General features: G+C 41.9%; 1 pseudogene; it reads left to right on the top strand.

Annotated features, from left to right (window-relative positions):
* The window catches only part of LOC136445703 (angiotensin-converting enzyme-like), a 30,762-nt pseudogene extending 11,891 nt beyond the window's left edge, over nucleotides 1-18,871 (top strand).
* The last annotated feature ends 702 nt before the right edge of the window (nucleotides 18,872-19,573 follow it).

Raw genomic sequence — 19,573 nt, 5'->3', positions numbered from 1 at the left:
GTGACTTATAAGTCATGGCCATGGCTTTATGATAGAGTGCGAATGAATGTTTCATGTTAAGCTAGTATAGATAAACAACGATCGCACCATAGACGATTTGCAACGATATATCGATCTTAGCTTTAGAGTCCTGTTGGAATTGCTGGCATTATTGAGGATCTGTTTTGTACTAGGGGGATTAACGTTTCGGTCTGCGGAATTTTCCCCACGAACGTTTGTAAACTGTATATAATACTCTGTGCACTGGTATATATCTTGCTTAAAGAGAAAGAGACCGTACGCGTTTTGACCAGACAGGATTTTTTAATGGCACAATCCGTTGCAGATTGTATTTCATGTATGTAGTGTTGTAATATTTCTTTTTTATGTAAGTATGCCAGAGTGTACATGCGTTTTTGTGAAATGTTCATGTGGAAATGTGCCGTAGATAGTGGTCCTCTCGGGATTGCCGTAGTTTTTCTTCGTCTGTCTCAAGTTAGACTTTAGAGTCTTTGTTGCTACGTCTATAGACCCTGCTGTCTTCCCACCTTCTGTACTTGACCTTCACAATCTTCAACTTGTTGCAATCGGTGGAGCATCTCAAAGCAGCCATGTTGCTGTTGTTGTAAGCTAAGCGCCCCCTTCCGATTACGAAACAAATTACACTCTTGTATTTCATGTATTTTGCCACAGTGACTAATCATAAAATACACCAATAAGTGTCTTTCACAATTGGTTGATGTCACTAGCGTATATCATGGTCCAAAAATGTTTTAACTAAAAAAGGTCCAAAGCGGAAGAATCCAGCAAAAGGGTTCAGGGTTAGGGCAACAGTGGGATAAGTGTACCCCGTGCATGTTGCTGAGTTACAAATGGGCGAGTACAAGTACAAGTGTCAACAAAGTCATAAATCCCCATTTAAGCTGTGATAGATATGACCGTTGCCGTGTTCAAGCCTAACGTTGACTTACATGGTATCTCCGTACCTCAAGCCCCCCTCTCACTGCACCCGCGGCACGTTGGCAGCGTTGCTGCGTTCTAAACTGGATTTGTGTTACCATTGACTCTACAATGGGAATTTCATGTAAAACGTACAAGTATGACTAAAAAGACAACAAAACATAAAAAAGTGTAGTCACTGGAAATACTCGTGTTTTATCGATCAGAGTTCTGTCAGGTCGCTTGGTCGCAGTGAGGTCGCCAACGTGTCATAGTGTGTCAAGCCTTCAAGGTGGGAAACTTTAAGTAAAACTACAACATAGGGTTCCAGATAAATTAATTAAAAAATGTAGGACAAAATGTTGTTCTTCTTTAGGTGGAGGTTAGTTTGGAGACGTCGCAGTTCATCAAGGAGGTTGCGCAGAACGCCACAGCGCTCTGGGACTGGTCCGGCATGTCGTTCGACACCAAGAGGAAGTTCGACTCCATCACAAACATAGGAAGCGCCGCCTTGCAGGATCAAACCAAACTGGAGCGGGTATGTTCATATTTTACCTGGGAACCAGACTAGGACCGAGCCGCTAGCGCAATATTGACAGTCTAATCATTTACCACTAAGATGAATCATGGGGCTTTCGCATTGATTATGCAAATTAGTAGGTTATTTGCATAACTGATATCTGTTAATGTTCATAACCTACATATGTTACATATATTTGAGTCCTATAATAGAAAACACTACAAACATAGATGCTCATTAATCATGCAAATTAAGTACCAATTTGCATACTAGTAATTCGTATTTCATTAGGTACATCACTGTCTAAGCTAACTGCAAACTAAATATCATGAAAATCCGTCGTTCATTTGATCAGTTACAGTAGTCCGTATACACAAACAAGCACAAACAAGCACAAACAAGCACACACACACACACACACACACACACACACACACACACACACACACACACACACATACACACACACGCACACACACACACACACAAACACAGACACACACACAGACACACACACAGACACACACATACACACACACACACACACAGACACACAGATACACACACAAACACAGACACACACACAAACACACACACACACACATACACACAGACACACACACAAACACAGACACACACACATACACACACACATATAACCATATCTCCATTTTTCATGGAGATAATAACTAATGAGCGTTTGCTGTGTCTTTGCAAGCTAGTTACGAAATGCAATGCAATTGCACTGGGCGAAGCTTTTGATTACGGAGCAGTTTTACCTAAGGTTATTTTGACACGACTTTTACATGAAACAAAATGTGCAGTTATTTTTTGATACAGCTCACGAACATCCAGTCTGATATGCGGCGAATCTACAGCACGGCGAAAGTTTGTGAAACCGTGGACGGACAGGAAAACTGCATGGACTTTGAACCGGGTGAGTCGTTCTTCGTCGGAATTCAGCAAAACAGTACATTTACAAATCTACGAATACCTCAAGATTGAAGTCACTTGTTCTAATCGTGTTCTCGTGATATCTCGCGTAGATCTGACGCGAGAGTTGGCGACCGGGCGTGACTATGACCGGCTGCAGTTCATCTGGGACGGATGGAGGGCGTCGGCGGGCCCGCGTCTCAGGCCGCTCTATCAGGAATTCGTCAGTCTCAGTAACGAAGCTGCCGAGGCAAATGGTGGGGAACATGTACATCAATATATAAACACAAGTTCCACGACTTCATATCTTGGCCAAATGATGTTAACCTTATCGAGTGACATGTTATAACTGTTTCTCACCGATTATGCATAATTCGTTCGAATTATGTAAATTAGCACTTAACCTATCCTCATACCAAAATTCATAAACATCGATCACCCTCCCCCCCCTTCAGTTATTCTCCGTGGAAGTCTGAAACACAATCAGCTACTGCAGGTTCAAAAAAACGGGGGCCCAAACTTACACCACTTACTCTCTGCCAGTGAAGAATTACGACCACAGCATGTCCAGAACACGATATATAAAAACAGGAAGTTTCGCTGCATTAAATTGGAAAGCCGCGTGGGGGCCCATTATCGAACTTGATCTTCATTTTTAAGACCCCTACCCACCTACCAAATATTACAATGATCCATCCACACTCAAATTATGCTGCACACACACACACACACACACACACACACACACACACACACACACACACACACACACACACACAGACACAGACACACACACACATGACCTGAACATTACAATTTTGGCCAAGGTTAAAAAATGATTTTTTTGCTTTTTTTTTCAATGTTTCTTTCTGCTACCTGTAGGTTTTCCTGACACCGGGGCGAGCTGGCGGTCCTGGTACGAGGTGGACACGTTCGAACAGGATCTGGAGAACATCTACGAGGAGCTGAAACCGCTTTACCTCAACCTGCATGCCTACGTCAGGAGGAAGCTGAGAGAGACCTACGGCAACAGGGTTGGCCTTACCGACCCCATCCCTGCTCATCTGTTTGGTAATTAACCCTTTTAGGCAATTGCCACGGGGGGGGGGCGTTTCGTTTTGCAGGTACATTTAATAAAGTAACGACAACATTCAATTTACTTTTTGTGTCTTTGAAGGTAACATGTGGTCACAACAGTGGAACAACATCTTTGACCTGGTGGAACCGTATCCCAACAAGCCTGGCGGCATTGACGTCACACCAAAGATGGTGGAACTGGTCAGTCTTTCCTTTCACGTATTTTTCTATTCTCAAATTTTGACCTAATGTATCTTGCTCAAATTCATTGCCGGACGTCATGTTACAGAACTACAACGCCACACACATGTTCCGTGTGTCTGAAGAGTTCTTCACGTCCCTGGGACTGGGCGCCATGCCGGAAACCTTCTGGGAGAGGTCCATGATAGTCCGTCCGACAGACGGGAGAGAAGTCGTTTGCTACGCCTCGGCCTGGGACTTTAGTAGGGACAGGGATTTCAGGTCACATTTCTAGTTGACATGTGTATCTAGTTATTAGTGCCATGTTCTTTGGCTACAATTGCCATATATTATATTATGTTTTGATAAAGTTTTCACGAACATGTTTGGTGACATTGGTTCGGCTGAGCAACCAAATTATCGTGCGCATGCGCGACCGCAAAGGGTAATGGGTAACTGATTTACGATGAGTTCATCCTCAAAAGGTTACCAACAGTTTACGCATTAGAAATGGTGCAGATGTTGTGTGAGTTTTAGTTCATTGGTATAGCTCACTTCTATAGCTACTGTCTACTTCTGTGTACTGTCTAACACCAATGGGACAAGTATTTGCTGCACGACATGCGTACTATATGGAACGTTTCGCAAGAAACTGTGGCTACTAACTCTTACAGATGTATCCCTGGACTCCAAACAATTATATTATAATTTTTGGATATTTAATGCTTTCGCAGGATCAAGCAGTGTACTGATGTTACAATGGAGGATCTCCTGACTGTACACCACGAAATGGGACACATCCAGTACTACATACAGTACGCCGACCAGCCCCTTATTTACAGGTGACATGTTGTATATTATATAGCTAACAAGCTTTAAAAATTCTTCCAGAAAAAGAAAAAAAAAACTATTTTTTTAAGCTGCAGAGCAAATAACAGTATAAATGCATTTGATCTCTCCCAGTCGCAGTAATGTTTCGCGTTCTGTATTTCAACGAACTCGCTCAGTGCAAGGCCGTAGGGGGGCACTCATCGAAGCACTGAACTAATTGTTACTGAAGCAGCATCTCTTCACCCTAGGTCAGAAACATCAATGCTTGAGACATGCATGACTTCACTGACCCATTAGGACAAGCAGGGGTTACGAAGGCTGCTCAGGAAATTCCCTACCCCATTTAGACCGGAATGTTTTGATCCACTCGCTTCGGGGCATGCCCCTACTCTTATCTATTTGTTTTTAAGTAGCAGTTTTCTTAACCTGTTTTTCTCTCCAGAGGTGGCGCTAATCCAGGATTCCATGAGGCAGTTGGGGATGTCCTCGCCCTGTCTGTGGCCACACCCAAACATCTCAAACAGATAGGCCTACTGGACGAAGTAACAGAGGACCCCGGTAAGTACAACATGTGGAAAATCGTGCTCTATGCTTTCTAAGCTTTAATTTATCTAGCTACTTTAACGTACCATTTAGAAACTTTTCTGGAAGAGTAGCTGATATCAAAAGTCTTGGATAGCCAAAGGATACAGTTGCAGTCCAATAAACTGAATGTTTCGTAAAATTATTTTGGATCTGATGTTTGTTTAGATGCCGACATTAACTTCCTGATGGCCACAGCGCTGGAGAAGATCGCCTTCCTCCCGTTCGGATATCTGATTGACCAATGGCGCTGGCGCGTTTTTGATGGGACCATCGGTTCGGAAAACTACAATGCCGAATGGTGGAGGCTAAGGTTGGTTTTCAATAGGGGAGGGTGGAAAGGCAGTTGACAAACATAATTGAATCAATTCAATTTACAAATGGGAAGTGAAGAAAAAAAATTACAAACGAAAGTCGATCGTCCCTCAGAAAAAACAGGAAAATAAGCAAACCCCTGTCCATGTATAAAGATATTGGAAGTGCGTAGCAGTAACAATAAAAAACAACAACACTGCAATAAATCCTGTCTGGGGGCGTCCCTTCCATGACGTAGACCGTATACGAGATGTGAGAAGAGTTGTGGTTTTCTTTCTGCTGCGATAACTCGTTCTGCTGCAGTCTAACACAAGTCTGTAGTGACGGATACCCTTTTCAGCACCAAGGAGAGCCCTACACCTTGTATTGCCTTTTACCGCCGGTATACCTCCATACCGCTCGTTACAACGCCCTATCATCCGTCACACCGCCGTGTACGTGCCGCCCACTACTCCTCTGTATCACCTGTTACTTCTCCATGCATATCCTGTCCTTTTTACCTGGGTACCCCCGTAGCGTCTGTTGCATCTACTTTGGGCACGATTTGAATTGTTGGCATCGCTCTGTAAATATCTTTGTGGCGTTACAGTATACACCTAAAATGGTCATGACTTATTAACTGAAATAAAACTCCTTACCCTTCCCTGGGTCTTCAGTAAATCATTGTCTTTGTGTATGTGTTTGTTTTCACTTATTATTCCTGTAGGACTAAGTACCAGGGAATAAAGCCTCCCAGCACCAGAGATGAGACCCTGTTCGATCCTGGATGTAAGTTCCACATCCCCAACAACACGCCTTACATCAGGTGAAGTGGAAAACATTCCTATAACGCTTTCCTTGTATAAATGGTCATAAAAATGATCCTTTAGAAGTTAAGCACATTTTCCGACATTGGGCACGTTGCCACCAAATGCTACCAAATGAATGGGCTGTTAACGGGTACTGCAGTGTGCGTCTAAAGATTTTAAAAACGAAATTTACACCAAATGTAAGTAACGTTACAGTTCACATAATGGCCAAGAAGTTATCAGATATTTGACACTAATCATTTATCATGTACTTTTCACGTCTAAGATATTTCGTGAGTTACGTGATCCAGTTCCAGTTCCACGAGGCTCTGTGTAAAGAGGCCGGTCACACGGGTCCTCTGCACACGTGTGACATCTACCGGTCCACGGCCGCAGGCGATAAACTCAAGTGGGTGCCGATGTTTTTTCCTCTAAGTCTACAAAATTTGACAATTCTAAATCGTAAAGGTTACTAACAGGTTAGCGATAGCTAAACCTATTTTACACTCGTTGGCATCGCCGGCGCCGTCATCTTGGGCTTCTGATATCTACCGGCCGCCATCTTGTTTCCGGTCTTGATATAGGCCAGACAGTTCCATGGCTGCCGTACCATCATGGATTGATAGTTAGCGCTTCAGTACCTTCGAGCTGCGGAATTCCAACAAAAACATAATTTCGTGACATAACTTAGTACTCAATAACAACATATAATGTTAAGTACAAGTCTTGTCACCTACTTAATTAATTTCCCCGACATGAAATTACACTAAAACGCATATACTTATACGTATTTGGCCAGCAAATAATTTTGTTCGGGTGGATGTTGCAGGGCTATGTTACAGATGGGCACGAGTCGGCCATGGCCTGACGCTATGGAGGCCATCACAGGTCAAAGGTCGATGACCGCTAGTTCCCTCCTGAAGTACTTCCAGCCCCTGACGGACTGGCTGAAACAGAAGAACTGGGAGAACAGGGAAAGACTCGGGTGGGACGCCGAGACCTGGCAAGATGCGAAGGATCCAGGTGAATGGACTTGATGTGTGATAATGTGGCTTCTCGCCAAATGGAATCGGCGTAGATGTTGTAAACAAATGATGATATAGCCGGTATAACCAGCACGAAAAATTATGATGCAACGTTCACCAAACATCCAACAGAAAACAACAGAAAACCTAGGTTTCTGTTGGATGTTTGGTAACGTTGCATCATAATTTTTTCCTGTTGCATAAGATATCTTTTTCGACACAACATTTGGAAACTATAGACGGGATATTATCCTTATATATGCGAACACGACCTTATATGGTACGTTTTTCTGAATCCCTATGTACATTACATAGAAGCGTTTCGCGCAGGCGCAGTACGTTCCGTTGACGTGCTGGTATAACCGCCCATCGGCGGAACACGTCAGCTGTAGTAACGGATATCTTATTTGTTTGGACTATTTGTATTGTGTACCTCCACGCGAACTTAAATGGATTTACAGTTTTCTATATTATCCAAAATAGTGTGAAAATAAGACAAGGTCACCTTACGAAACTTACATATTCCATTGCATTTCATTCAGGTGAATATTGTTCTTACCATTTGCCCTACAGCTACCAGTTTCGCCCGGGCTCTCCGAACAACCCTTCCCGTCATGCTCCTGGCTTTGATGGCAGCCATGTTGTTCCGGTGTTGAACACCCTCAGCCACCTTCCTACCGTTATGATGAGCAATAAAAATTAGCTACAAACATCAAGCTATAGCTACATTCATCTCTTTTGAGTAGTTTCATTTATCCATAATTCCGTTCTTATGTCATCGAACAATGCACTGTGCGATGGCAAGCTACCTGATTTTTTATTGACTACTGGTATTTTCTTTACCAGAAACATTTAGATTAACGTTTCTAGTCTATTTCCAGTGTGTTTTGGAGTCATAAGTGGGAAAAAAAGGATTTTTAGAAATTTCAAAATGGCCGATCCAAGATGGCGGTTACCGAGGGATCGCTAACAACACAGAATGACGTCATTTTTACTTCAGCTTAGTTACCATTGACGTCAGATGTCTTGGTATACCTTGACATCAATATGACACACTTTCTTGTTTAATACCTTCAGATATTACGGGAATTCCATATCTAGCCAAAAAATCACATCGATGACGTCATATTTACGTCATATTACGTCGTAACGTCACCAAAATTATAGAAATTATTAACCTTCACGTGTGCATCACTCCCTGCAAATTTGGTGATGATACACCATACCGTTTGGAAGTTATGAGGGGGAGGGGCCGAATGAGCCCCCCCCCCCCCCCCCCGTCCCAGTCCCAGATAGCCCAAAAAAGCCTGCAGTCTAGAAAGGGTTAAAAGATTGTTGCTCTCATAATATTTCTCTAAATGTGCAGTAAATGATGATGAATGTGTTTATATTTTGAATGCTTGGCCAAAGCCAAGTCATTATGCAACGCCTCAACTAGTACTGTTTAATTTTAGTATAGAAAAACATGATGTGATTGTGTTAAAACGTCCTGAACATTCAATCACACCTGTTTTTCTCAAGGACATGATAGCAAAATAAAGGGTAACCACGTGTCAATGTTGTGTGTGAAAGTGATTTCTGTAAACTAAGGTAAATAACGGTGCAGAATGTAGAAAGACGTGTTACATTTTTAGCATTCGATATGTTTAAATGAAATCTACATATTATGCAAAGTAGCTGAAACACCCTGACCCCTGCATTTAGCATTTCAGGAGAGCTCTCTGTAGCATACATGATTTTTCAGTAAAATCTATTTTACCATATAAAGGTGGTCACTTTTCAACATATACTTATGAATTGTTTGATACATAGTGTGTTCATTTTTGTTTTGTTTTTTTTTTTGTTACTTTGGTTTTTGACAGACAAGGACGACGTGGCACTGCACTCAAGTTTTGTAACTTATATTAACAGTGCCACGTACAGATAACAACATACCCATTTTATACACCTGGGCGAAGTGAGGAAAGTCGTGTTAAGTGCCTTTCCTAAGGGCACAACATCGGTGGTGTCAGGGGGATTCGAACTCGGGACCTCTTGGTTCTGAGCCGAACACCCTGCCGTTACGCTACACGACCCCAATGGTTACGTAGGCCAATTGATATAGAAATGAATAGCTTTTTAACGTTTTAGTTGACTGGCCTAAACAGTTTAACTTATCAATAATCGGCTTCATGCCATAAATAATTCCACTCTGTCCAAAATGGTGGATCATAGTTTGATGTTTCGTCTGACACGTCTAGATTTACGTTCGAGTACTTTTCTTTTGATCAACTTCTCTTTCTCTTAACATCCCTCCCGAGTCTTCTGTGTCTATATGTGACGCTGTTTCGGAGTCGATCCCTTTGGGACCAGGTAAAACCTGTTGCAGGTTGTTACGACGTGAAACTCGGTGCAATCCCAGGCTTCGTCATCAGTCTTCTTTGGTGATGAGTTCAGTTTCATGACAGTGCTATAGCACAGAAAATAAAAGCAATAGAATTTGAATTGAATATGTGACGCTGTTTCGGAGTCGATGCCTTCGGTACCAGGTAAAACCTGTTGCAAGTTGTTACGACGTGAAACTCGGTCCAATCCCAGGCTTCGTCAACAGTCTTCTTTGGTGATGAGTTCAGTTTCATGACAGTGCTACAGCACAGAAAACAAAAGCAATAGAATTTGAATTGAATATGTGACGCTGTTTCGGAGTCGATCCCTTCGGTACCAGGTAAAACCTGTTGCAGGTTGTTACGACGTGAAACTCGGTCCAATCCCAGGCTTCGTCAACTTTCTTCTTTGGTGATGAGTTCAGTTTCATGACAGTGCTATAGCACAGAAAATAAAAGCAATAGAATTTGAATTGAATATGTGACGCTGTTTCGGAGTCGATCCCTTCGGTACCAGGTAAAACCTGTTGCAAGTTGTTACGACGTGAAACTCAGTCCAATCCCAGGCTTCGTCAACAGTCTTCTTTGGTGATGAGTTCAGTTTCATGACAGTGCTACAGCACAGAAAATAAAAGCAATAGAATTTGAATTGAATATGTGACGCTGTTTCGGAGTCGATCCCTTCGGTACCAGGTAAAACCTGTTGCAGGTTGTTACGACGTGAAACTCGGTCCAATCCCAGGCTTCGTCAACTTTCTTCTTTGGTGATGAGTTCAGTTTCATGACAGTGCTATAGCACAGAAAATAAAAGCAATAGAATTTGAATTGAATATGTGACGCTGTTTCGGAGTCGATGCCTTCGGTACCAGGTAAAACCTGTTGCAAGTTGTTACGACGTGAAACTCGGTCCAATCCCAGGCTTCGTCAACAGTCTTCTTTGGTGATGAGTTCAGTTTCATGACAGTGCTACAGCACAGAAAACAAAAGCAATAGAATTTGAATTGAATATGTGACGCTGTTTCGGAGTCGATGCCTTCGGTACCAGGTAAAACCTGTTGCAAGTTGTTACGACGTGAAACTCAGTCCAATCCCAGGCTTCGTCAACTTTCTTCTTTGGTGATGAGTTCAGTTTCATGACAGTGCTATAGCACAGAAAATAAAAGCAATAGAATTTGAATTGAATATGTGACGCTGTTTCGGAGTCGATCCCTTCGGTACCAGGTAAAACCTGTTGCAGGTTGTTACGACGTGAAACTCGGTCCAATCCCAGGCTTCGTCAACAGTCTTCTTTGGTGATGAGTTCAGTTTAATGACAGTGCTACAGCACAGAAAATAAGATCAATAAAATTTCAATTGAAGTGTTGGATCAGGGGTGACAGCAAGTTGCTGAGTAACGACAAGTTCACACCTCCAAACTGCTACACAATCTTGCAAACGCAAAGCGCACGTAGGTGAACCAAGAAGGGGCAAGCCATTGATCATCAAACAGGGGAGGGGACTACGGATCTACGAATCCTTTTGTTGTTTTTAAATCGAAGAGTAAAAGGGCATTGTTTTCATTTTGATCCATCTTTGTTTCTAACGCATTTTGTATATTTTTGTTGAAACAACATTTCATGCTTACAAAGCACCAAATACTTACAAAGCACCAAATGAAATGGTACTTCCAATGTAAACACCACGCCCCTTCAGCACCTTACAGCTAACAACTGGTACACGCGCTGGGAAGAGAAGGTACCTAAATGTCAGGTCAAACCATATCCGTTCCTGCCATTCTTTTCCTTCTCGCCGTAAGTGTAGCGGGAACGCCAAGAACAGACGAAACTGCAGCGATAGCGTGGCTCGAGTGGTACAACACTGTAGTACAGGATGTGTATTACAAGGATTCTACTGCATCCTGGGCCTACCGTACAAATTTCACTGAAGAAACGCAGCAGCGAGAGGTTAGCATAGCGTCTTGGAATGCCAAAAAACTACTAAGCGTTAACTACATGTAACGTTACATTTCGTCATGTCAAACATATTCAGAAATGGGCAACAGGGTGATACAATTCTTACTTAAAATTTTCCTGTACATGTAGTTGTACAGTTGATCTTAGTAGTTAAGCTCGACATAGTGTAATTTGTCACGATACTGTATTGCTAAATAAAGCGGGCATCCCATTCCTAAATGCTAAATCTGAACGGTATTGTATAACTAACATTACACAGTAGGATCTCAATTACAAAGAGGCGTTTCTCTCATTACGGTCGCTGTATATATATATGGTAGGTAGAGTTAAAGTTGGTGTTAAGTTCACAGTGGCCCTGACCCAAACCTGATCCGTACTGCTTAACCAAACAGTGGTCATGTAAATCATTCACTAGTCCATACAAATAGCCAAAAGTCTAGATTCAACAGCTTTTGATTAATTGACATTCAAAAGCTTTTGATTAATTGACAACATTAACAGTGAATTCAAGGAGGTTACATTTGGACAACACCCAATGCACACAGACAAATCAAACTGCTTCGGTACCTCGACATGTACATAACTCCATATCGTCTCACTTCAACGTACGTTATAATGCGTCAAAGCCATCAATTCCCATTTAAGCCGTAACAGATATGAGCGCTGCCGAGTTCAATCGAAATTGCCTCTTGACTTACAGTATACACCTATTGTGATATCATAAGGAGTTGATTCCAAGTTTGTTCAGTGGCCTTTACACGCACGACTTGGCCCTCCGGCTGAGCGACTTGAGTCACTTCTGGAGCTGCCTCAAGCGACTCGAGGAAACCTGTTTACACAGTCCTAAGTCGACCCCAAAACTTGTGTGTAAAGCGTGCCATGGTAAATATGTGTCAAGCCTCAAGGTGAGAAACTTTAAGTAAAACTACAAGAGGGTTCCAGATAAATGAATCAAATATGGCAGGAAAAAGAAAAATACACAAAATTCTTTTTCTTCAGGTGGAGGTTAGTTTGGAGACGTCACAGTTCAACAAGGAGATGGCACAGAGAGCTACAGCACTCTGGGACTGGTCGGGCATGTCGTTTGACACCAAGCGGAAGTTCAACTACATCACAAATATCGGAAGCGCCGCCTTGCAGGATCAAACCAAACTGGAGCGGGTAAGTTGCTTTAGTCAACAGACGGAAAACATAGCATAGATCAAAGATGATGCAAGTACTCACAAAGTGTTTATTAGCTACTTGTAGCTACAAAATAAAATGTGATTATACTGGGCGAAGTTTTAGATTAGAGAACAATTTCTAACCTATTTTTTTACCTGATTGAAAATGTGTTGTTTCTACAGCTCGCGAACGTACAGTCAGAGATGTTACGGATCTACGGCACGGTAGAAGTTTGTGAAACCGTAGACGGACAGGAAAACTGTATGGTGGATCAACCGGGTGAGTCGTTCTTCGTCGGAATTCAGTAAAATACCAAATTACAATTAAAGTTACAAATTTACGAGTACCTCAAGTACTTGAAGTCACATGCAAGTTGATGTGAACACATCTAATTGATATTTGATATTAAAATAGATATATTTTTATGATTTTGATCTATTTATTTATGAATTGTAAACTATGTTTAACATTGATCATGTGTAGCGTAATCACATTTATTATATATCGTAATCATACTTATGTTTACAACTCAAAATCTATTTTGTAGTTCCTCTTCTTTTTGATTTGTTTCATTGGGATTTGTAGTATAATTTCAATTTGTTCTTTCGTTAATTTTGCTTAGTTTTGATTATGTATAAGTTAAAAAATTCCTATTGTCTAGTTTCGAAGGGAGGCCCACGAAACGCTACATAGGCTTCTGCCCTCCTGCATGTTTTTTTTGCCCTGTTTATCTTTGTTTTTATGATTGTACATATGGGAATAAACAATGTGTTCTCGTGATATCTCGCGTAGATCTGGTGGGAGAGTTGGCGACCGGGCGTGACTATGACCGGCTGCAGTTCATCTGGGACGGATGGAGGGCGTCGGCGGGCCCGCCTCTCAGGCCGCTCTATCAGGAGTTCGTCAGTCTCAGTAACGAAGCTGCCCAGGCTAATGGTAAGGAACGTCACATCATCAACTAGAGTTCCACGACCTTATGTCTTCGCCAAATGATGTTAACCTTTTCGAGTGGCATATCATAAATGTTTCTCAATGATAATGCAAATGGCATCCTCATTTGCATACATTACGTGTTTGAGAGTCCTATCATGGAATGCAGGGGATTTATAATCTTTCTTAATCAATTGCGCAAATTAACTCCTAGTTTGCATCATATGAATTGAATCATACAAATCACCACTTAAGCTATCTACTTAACAAAAATCATGACCATCAATCAACCCCTTCTTTAGTTATAGTATTTTCCTTCAAAGTCTGAAACAGCCCCTGCAGTTCCAAAAATGCCGCTAGGGGACCCAAACCTACACCTCTTACAGTCTGCCTTGAAAGCTTTCTACCAGTGAATCACAATCACAGCATGCCCGGAACACGAAATTAAAAAAAAAGGTCAGTTCCGCAGCAGTAAATTAGAGAGCCAAACGGCACCAATAAGGTAATTAGGATAAAAATATCTCTTTGTTCTTTTTTTAATCTTACAATGATGAAAGTACTAGTAATCTTCACCGCTTCTGCTGCCCCCTGTAGGTTTTTCTGACACCGGGGCGAGCTGGCGGTCCTCGTACGAGGTGGACTCGTTCGAACAGGATCTGGAGAACATCTACCAGGAGCTGAAACCGCTTTACCTTAACCTGCACGCCTACGTCAGGAGGAAGCTTAGAGAGACCTACGGCAACAGGGTTAGCCTATCCGACCCCATCCCCGCCCATCTGTTTGGTAAGTAACCCCTTTAGGTATCAAAAATTGGGGGGCCGGGGGGGGGGGGCGTGCCGATTCATTTTGCAGTTGCATTTTTGAATGTAACGACAACGTTACTTTTGTGTCTCATAAGGTAACATGTGGTCGCAACACTGGAACAACATCTATGACCTAGTGGAGCCGTATCCCAACAAGCCTGGTGGCATTGACGTCACACCCAAGATGGTGGAACTGGTCAGTCTTTCCTTTCCCGTATTTTTCTACTCTGACATTTTGACTTGATACATCTTACTCATTGCCGGACGCTATGTTACAGAACTACAACGCCACGCACATGTTCCGTGTGTCTGAGGAGTTCTTCACGTCCCTGGGCCTGGGCGCCATGCCGGAAACCTTCTGGGAGAGGTCTATGTTGGTTCGGCCCACGGACGGCAGGGAACTCGTATGTTACGCCCTGGCTTATGACTTCGGCAGGGACAGGGACTTCAGGTTACACATAATTTCCTAGGTGTATTTCTAGTTATTAGCGCCCCGTTCTGTGGCTATGATTGCCATATATTCTGTTATGATAAAGTTTTACACGAACATTTTAGGTCCCATTGATTTGGCTGAGCAACCAAATTAATATGCGCATGCGCGTTTGCAAAGGGTAATGGGAACAGCTGACTGATCTGCCGAAAGAAATACCGAAAAACTGCTCACTGAAAATGATTGTGTGTTGTTTTACATCGTGGGTATAGCTCACTTCTGCTGTCTACTACAATAATGGGACAGCCATTTTCTGTAAGATATGTGTACTATGGATGTTTGGTTGGAAACTGTGGCAACCAAATCATACTGATATATTCCTGGACCCCAAACGTTTATATCAGTTTTAGATCATTTAATTATTTTGCAGGATTAAGCAGTGTACTGATGTTACAATGGAGGAACTGCTGATCATACACCACGAGATGGGACACATACAGTACTACATACAGTACGCCGACCAGCCCTTTGTTTACAGGTAACATGCATATGTGATGTACATGATTATTGTTTTGCATGTAAGCTTCTTAAAAATATGTTCAAAAATGAGTTTGAAGGCACGTTTTAATTAATTAACATTTTACAAGTCTTGGAATCCACAGTGGGAATAATGTTTCATGTTCTGTAGTTTATATTCTCATTATTGTAATTCAGCCGTTCATTACCAAGCCTGTTTTTCTCTCCAGAGGTGGTGCTAATCAAGGATTCCATGAGGCAGTTGGGGATGTCCTCGCCCTCTCTGTGGCCACACCCAAACATCTCAAACAGATAGGCCTGTTAGATGAAGTAACCGAGGACCCCCGTGAGTACAAAACGTAGAAAACAAAGTGTTCTATTGTGGGAAGGGGGGGGGGTGGGAGTGGTGGTGGTGTAGACTCAGTCACAAGAAGTAAATGACAATGTTAACTTCCTAATCTATTTCTGCTGCACAATGTTCTTTTTTTTATTTATGATAATATTTTCTCTTGTATATAAGACAATTCTTCACGTTTGGGCCCGCAAATTGGACAATGCTTTACTTTTGGGACCGCATTGTAAGCAGCGACACCTATCCTGTAGTTCCGGATAGTATCAGAGGAAGGTGACAGATGGTCACCGAAACCTTGGCTGTGATTGTATGTGTTGGTTGTAAATAAAGAACTTTGTTATCCAGTGATTCTCCAATCTCAAGAAATTATTCACGGAAAGTGTTATATCCTCTCTAAGTTTGATTTAAGGTACCGTTGAAGGCTGGCTGAGGAGTTTTGGGATGTTATTGAAAAAAAACCCTTTATACATCTCTGTAAACCTTCCTCAACCTTAATTTTTTTTCAGGTAGTACCTTATAGCAAGGAATGTACATGATAGTAATACATCAAGGATTATGCGTGCCTATGTTTATATTTTGATATGACGATTTTTAGCGAATTTTTATTGTTATTCTTTTATAAAAAATTCGCCCAAAATCATCATTTCAAAATGTAAACATAGGCACACACAATCCTTGATGTATTACTATCATGTACATTCCTGCAAAGTTATATTGATAATCATCGAAGTACAAACCAAGGAGAGCCTTTTTTCTACAAATGGGCGTGGCCTTATATCCCTTGATGATGTAATCATGACGTCATACCATTTTGCCTATATTATCACCTTGCTATAAGGTACTACTTGAAAAAAAAAAGGTTTAGGAAGGTTTACAGAGATGTATAAAGGTTTTTTTTTCAATAACATCCCAAAACTCCTCAGCCACCTTTCAACGGTACCTTAAGCTAAATTTGTCCTCTTCAACTTACCATTTAGGAACGTTTCTCTAATTGATTTTGATTTTGATTTTTTTATAGAGGCCGACATCAACTTCCTGATGTCCACAGCGCTGTACAAAATTGTGTTCATCCCGTTCGGATATCTGATTGACCAATGGCGCTGGCGTGTTTTCGATGGGACCATTGGTTCTGACAACTACAATGCCGAATGGTGGAGACTCAGGTAGGCTTTTGTGGGGGAGGGTGAAAAGGCAGTACACAAACGTAATCTAATCAATTTACAAAAGGGAGGTGAGAAAATCACAAAGAAAAGTCACCCCCCCCCCCAAAGCTACAGGAGTGAAAACACCCACGGTCTATGTATAAAGGGAGTGCGTAGCAGTGATAATCAAGAAACACAGTGACAAATTCTGTCTGGGGGGCGTTCCTTCCATGCCAGTTGTGAGAAAAGTTGCGTTTTTTGTTCTGTTGCCTTGTGGATCACATTCTGTCTTGTATCGTTCTGCTTCCCAGCACAGAAGAACAGTGAGGGCTATACTTTTCAGAACCAAGGAGAGATCTACACCTCATAACTTATCAACTGTTAGAAAAATCCTTATCCTTTCTCAGTAGAGCATTGTTTTTGTGTGTGTGTTTTCACTTATTTCCTATAGGACCAAGTATCAGGGAATAAAGGCACCCAGCATCAGAGATGAGACCCTGTTCGATCCTGGCTGCAAGTTCCACATCCCCAACAACACGCCTTACATCAGGTACTAGACTCTACCCAGGGTTGCAATGTTTGACTAAATCTCCATAGCCGACTCCCTTCATTACGTTGACTCTATTTGGCCAATTTCTGCTATTTTCCCAGCGACCCGTGGAGACTGGTAGAGTCTAATCAGGTACAGTGTGAAACGATTTCTGTAACGCTTCCCCTGCGAAATGGGAATAAAAACAACCTCAAAAACTTCATTTTCTAATATTACGTCACACATGTTGCCATCAAATACTGACAAAGTAGTGGGCTGTTGACAGGTATATACTGTAGTGATATGCTAAAGGTGCACCATGTCACTACAGTTCGATCACCAAGAAGCTATCAGATGTTTGATAGCCATTATTAATACGCCACAGGTATTTCGTGAGTTACGTGATCCAGTTCCAGTTCCACGAGGCTCTGTGTAAGGAGGCTGGCCACACAGGTCCTCTGCACACGTGCGACATCTACCGGTCCACGGCCGCAGGCGATATACTCAAGTGGGTGTCGACGTTTTTTAATCAAGTCTAGAAAATAGAATTTCATCAGCAAAAATCATCAGCAAAATTGACAATTCTAAATCATAACGCTAATTACAGGTTCGCGATAGCTACTGTGTCTTTCGAATCGACGGGGGCCGCCATTTGGGCCTCTGACAGCTACCGGTCGCCATCTTGTTTCCGGTTGTTGATATAGACCAGACAACTCCAATGCTGCAGTACTATCATGGACTACTAGTCGGCGCTTCAGACGTTACAGACCTAAAAGAAATACCCTCTGACATAGATGGTTATAGATAGTACACAATAACAACATGTCATGCTCACTCCTACAAATCATATCACCTACTTACCCCCTACATGAAATTACATTAGAATGCATCCGCCTTTGCTATATCAAATGATTTTGTTTGTGTCCATGTTTACAGGGCAGTGTTACAGATGGGCACGAGTCGGCCATGGCCTGACGCTATGGAGGCATCACAGGTCAAAGGTCGATGACCGCTAGTTCCCTGCTGAAGTACTTCCAGCCCCTGACGGACTGGCTGAAACAGAAGAACTGGGAGAACAGGGAAAGACTCGGGTGGGACGCCGAGACCTGGCAGGATGCGAAGGATCCAGGTGAATAGACGTTCTGTGTAACAACAGTGGTTTCTCTCCAAATGGAATCGGAGTAGATGTTGCAAATGGTAAGCGTTACTTGTAACGTTACGTTAGTATATCTTAGTCGTTTTTACTTTTTTTATAGTTTGTAACGGTTTCCTATTTGTGTTTGAATTCAAATACCGTTGATCTACATTGTCCCAAGTATAAAAAAAAACAAGACAAAATCGGCTTTGAAATTTTAAGTGTTCCATTGCATTTTGTTCAGGTGAATGTTTTGGTTACCATTTACCTTCTATTATTTAAATTTACAGCCACCAGTTTCGCCAGGGCTCTCCGAACAACCCTTCCCGTCATGCTCCTGGCACTGATGGCGGCCATGTTCTTCCGGTGTTGAACACCCACGGTCACCTACCTACCGTTATGATGATCAATGAAAATCAGCTAATAACATCAAGCTATAACTAACATTTACCACTTTTGAGTAGTTTCATCCAGATGTCGTCAAGATCCATAAATAATTTCGTTCTAAGATCACAGGTGGTTAACGTAAGAGCAAGATATGTTTTCTTTTATGGATTATTTCAAAGAGACAATTGCCGCCGCAAGATATGCAGACAGAGTGTCGTGCTGTAAATGATGATGAGTGTGTTAAGATTTAACGGTTTGCCAAAGTCAAGTCATTATACAACACTTCAGATGGTATTGTTAGATTTTAGTATTAAAAAACATGATGTGATTGTGTTAAAACGTCCTGAACATTCAACACATGTACACCTGTTTTATATCAAGGACATGATTGGAAATAAAGGGTAACCACGTTTCAATGCTGTGGGTGAAAGCGGATTTATTTTTCATGTAACTAAAGTAATTACAGACTGGAGTATTGTGTAATTCATCATTCCACATGTTATGGACATGTAAATGCAACAAAATTCAGGCTTGTTAAAGCCTGCAGGTTGTGTAAATAAAGATCAATCAATCAATCAATCAATCATCAATCAATCAAGTGAAATGTACCAATGCAAAGTTGCTGAAACACCGCTCCGGAGAGCTCTCTCATACATACATTATTTTACACAGTTCAATTCATCTCACCATATAAACGTGGC

This window comes from Branchiostoma lanceolatum, chromosome 12 (assembly GCF_035083965.1).
Source record: "Branchiostoma lanceolatum isolate klBraLanc5 chromosome 12, klBraLanc5.hap2, whole genome shotgun sequence".
NCBI classification, from domain to species: Eukaryota; Metazoa; Chordata; class Leptocardii; order Amphioxiformes; family Branchiostomatidae; genus Branchiostoma; species Branchiostoma lanceolatum.
This window is presented reverse-complemented; position numbering and strand designations above follow the sequence as displayed.